The sequence below is a fragment of the Abramis brama genome (genome assembly GCF_963993115.1).
Source record: "Abramis brama genome assembly, chromosome: 7".
In the NCBI taxonomy this organism is placed as follows: domain Eukaryota; kingdom Metazoa; phylum Chordata; class Actinopteri; order Cypriniformes; family Leuciscidae; genus Abramis; species Abramis brama.
Window position 1 is genome coordinate 1,615,039 of NC_139969.1, and position 4,562 is coordinate 1,619,600.

Below are 4,562 nucleotides of genomic sequence, written 5' to 3' on the forward strand. Positions count from 1 at the left end.
CGTTGAAAAGGAAAGGGAAGGGAAGACCTGCACACAAAAATACCGTATTTTCCCCCGCAACGATTTCAAAACCAATCCATCGATTAGAAAGAGTCAGTCAGTCCGACATGGTGCGCGGAAGCTTTTGTCCGGGTTTATTCGCGGAGCGTTCCGTGCGCGTGTGGCTCGTTCCCTGCGCAACAGCGCTTCTACTGAGAGGCGGGACGCGCGTCTGTCTTTGAACGAGAGCGCGCATCTCTGTGTGTGTGTGTGTGTGTGTGTGTGTGTGTGTGTGTGTGTGTGTGTGTGTGATGACGTGCGCTGGCCTCGGTGCTGAAGTCTCGTCTGCTCTACTATCACTGGTGTGTATGAGTTCACTTTCTCAGCTAAATAAGCTCTCCTAATACAAATATCTGACCAAATATAGCACATTATTTATGTAGGTTACACTTTATTTGGTAACAATTTATTTTACAGTGTCATTGTTACATATATTACATGTAGTTACTATAGTAATAACTATTAATTATTCAAAATTACATGCAACTAAACCAAACCCTAATCCTACTCTAACCCTATAGTAAGTGCATGTAGTTGCTTAATATTACTCAGTACTTAAATGTATAATTACAGTGTAACCCTTTATTTTAAGGTGACGTACACAAATAAGTACTGAGTAATATTAATTAACTGCATGTAGTTAGTTACGGTTAGGTTTATGGCTAATTGTAATTATGCATATTTTACTATATTAAGTAAATAGTTTATTAACATGTAAGTACGTCACCTTAAAATAAAGGGTTACACTTTATGGTTAGACTTTATTTTAAGGTGTCATTGTTACAGTGTAATTATACATTTGAGTACTGAGTAATATTAATTAACTACATGTACTTACTATAGGGTTAGGGTAGGATTAGGGTTTGGTTGAGATTTATTACGCATTATTTACTGTTATTACTATGGTAAGTACATGTAACATATGTAACAAGGACACTGTAAAATAAAGCGTTACCTTTATTTAGTATAGATCTATATATACACTACCCTTTATATTAATATTTTGTATATAATTAATATGAATGCTGTTATTTTTAAAATTAATACGGAAAATTCATATCCATGCTATCCAAACAAACGATTATCGCCTTTTTCATAACATCATATTTGCGCAACATCAAATATATTGCATGCTAACCATGTTTATAATTGTACATATAGGCCTGTATAACCTGCTCTTCTTACAAAAATAGTTTTATAATTATTTTTTTAAATGTGCAATTGCTTTGATGCTCTATTAGTAGCCTATTGCATTGAATAAATCCACTTTTGTGACCAAATCATTTTTTTTAAATAAAAATATAATATTTATTTATTGCACTAATTTTCTGAGATGATTTCCCATGCAAACCAGCGCATTTCCGCGTGTGTGAGATGAGCGCGTGCGTGTCGCTGATGTCGGGAACAGTCTTCTCTCCTGCGTTGGCACGGAAAGCTTGTGGTTTCTTTCGGGTGGTCATTGATAAATCTGATCGATATATCGACTGACACTGATTAATTATGTTTTTTGACCCGGGCTGAGGGGGAGCACAGGTCAGAAAGTTTTGCTGCAGAGAAGAATGAACGCGACGCGAGGAGGAGCGGCGAACACGGGGAAACACAGGTATATTTAGCATAAAAATAACATTCATATTATCATATTTGTGTTTATTTTAATTGTGTCTTTGTTACACTGTAATTCTAAATTTAAGTGCTGAGTAATATTACATGTAGGCCTATAGGGTTACACTGTAAAAAATGATTTTTTGGTGAAGTAAATACTACTGAAAAAAACCAATGTAATTTACATGAAAAAGTTAGTCCAGGGAAGAATTAAAAAAACTAAGTAAAATCCATATCAGTACTTAATTCAAGCGAGTAGAAATGGAAACGTAAATATTAACTCAATAAAATTAAGTAAAAATTACTCAACTTTTCTGATACTGGGGTTCCCATCATGCACTGGACCTTGAATAATTAATGAGGTTAATTTTTCACTGTTTTCCAGCTGTATTTACACTGTTTTATCATTGCTTTTGTTGTCAGGATTAGTAACTTGCCATTTTGTGACATTTCAAGTAAATTTTCTGCTCAAAATGACACATTCAAACACAAAAATGATCCATCAAATGTTACCGTCATTGTGTATTGTCTACCAAGTATTGAGGTACTGTATTTGCATTCACATGAGACTTAACATCTGACATGATGTAGTATAAGTTACTTAGATAATCTAAGTAAAGCACATACTATAAATGATTGGTATAATTCAATATTATTGTTTGAGTGAAATGTAATGCAAAGGAATTTTCAACTAAATCGATATTAATCAACCATTTACTAGCCAAGTTAAAATGACTTATTATCTTTGTTACTTTCACTTAACTAGGTTAAGTAAAGTTTACTTAATTCCATATTTCAAGTAAATTTAACTTAAAGATTTCTAATTAAAGCTACTGATGAATATGTTTAGGTTTTTACTTGGCAAACTTTGTAAATTTACTAGCATTTTCTGAGTGAAAAAAATTAGCAAGCTTTTTTCAAGTAAATCTTACTCCAAATTTTTTACAGTGTAGCACTCGGGTTTGGTTTGGGGTTATTTGCATGTAGTTATGCATATTTTATAGCTATTACTACAGCAACTGCATGTAACATATGTAACAATGATATTGTAAAAAAAAAAAAAAAAAAAAGTGTTACCATATTTTTTAACCTAAACTCGTTTGCTAGATCTTACAGACAGAAATTCATTTTCTCTGTGATCACTAAACCATTAATATTTATATTATAAATTAATATTAATAGGCGTATATTTATTAGTTTTTTGGTTACCCTTTATTTTAAAGTGTCTTTGTTACACTGTAATTATACATTTAAGTACAGAGTAATATTAAGTAACTACAGTGCTCACTATATGGTTAATATTAGGATTAGGGTTAGTTGCGTGTAATTATGCATAAATTATAGTTATTATACATGTAACGTGTAACAACGACACTGTAACGAAGTGTTACTGTTTTTTTTTATTTCATTTGGTTGCATTACTCTATATATTAATTGTATTATTTTATTTGGTAAAGCTGCTAATCTAATTTAATATTTTACAGCTCTATAATTCTCTAAACTAATTTAGCATGTTATAAAAGTTATTTCTGCCTGATCTGACTTTTTTTCACTTGTGTAACATCATTTGATTCCTATTAAATTAAATGATTGATTTATATTTTTATCTGGTTGATTTATACCGAATGACGCATATTTGTATCTCACCTGCAAGCATGTAGCAGTATTATAGTTATGAATATAGCATGATTGTTGCTGTGCATGTGTTGTTCTCCTCCTGGTCAGGGCTCAGATCAGAGCCAGGCCTGCAGAAGTAATGGCCTCACTTTAGAGCTGTCTTACTCAACCTTACACAAATGAGCTCTGTGTCTTCTCGCTTTAATGTCCTGTATTGACGAGCGCTTCTATCGGAAATAAATGAGTGTTGTGGAGCCAGTGAATCGGTTACTGTAGGAGCGCTGGCTCCTGAGCTCCAGTATCGGCTCCTGACCCGCGCGTGATGGATGTGCACGAGCCTTTAACTCTCCCGCGCCAGAAACAGCCTTATGTTATGCACTGTACAACTTATGTGTTTATTTACTAAATCAGGATGGAAAGTGCAAATGTAAGCTTAAATGTGTTCGCCAAAACAGGAATCTGCCTTTGTGCACGAGCTAACTTCATTGAAACAGATGGAAGTTATTTAAATGCATTTGTGAGATTGTTCTGCTTAAAGTTTATCAATTGTTTACTTCTTATAACCTACTTACTCAGTCATACTGGAGATGTATTTAATACAAATATATCATACGAACATGTGCAAAACATCTGCATTAAGGCCTGTTGGTCAGTTATTATAATAATAATAATAATAATAATAATAATAATCGTATAATAGTTTAGTAATTAACCTACACTGTGACATTTTTACCTGTTTGTGAGCGTTTTAGTTGCTTTTTTATTTTGTAATTTGAACTTTATAAAGGAAATAATGTTTCGACTATTACATTTTACATAGTTATTTATGGTCATTAATACCCCAGTTTTGTTTTCTTTAATAATTGTAAATTTAACAAACAATATATTTTCTCATTTCATTCAGTCTTTTTATTATTATTATTATTATTATTATTATTATTTATAAGCCATGGCTAATTTATTAAATATAGTGAAAGGTTTCAATTAAATAAGTTAGACCCGAATCTTTTGCAATTTTTCGATTTGATTTTTTATTTTATGGGAACTTTTGCTATTTTTATATGATATAAAACAGTTTATTCCGGTTATTGATGATATTGATTATAGACACACAGAACCAAAGAAAGTCCGAGAAAGAACGACTTTTGCAATCCTTTGCTATCGTTATGATATATTTTTTCACACCTATGACGTGTCATATCTGCTATTAGAAAAATATCGGATATTTTACCAATAACTTGTTAATTTTATTGAAATGGCTTTAAGTTGGCTAGATCACGGAATTAATTTTTTCTATTATTATA

At 32.0% G+C, this 4,562-nt stretch overlaps 1 protein-coding gene across 1 annotated transcript in view; it reads right to left on the reverse strand.

Moving 5' to 3' along the window:
• LOC311087653 (uncharacterized protein) overlaps nt 1–4,562 on the reverse strand; it is a 415,151-nt gene that overhangs the window by 197,307 nt on the left and 213,282 nt on the right. The gene's annotated exons all lie outside the window — the stretch shown is intronic.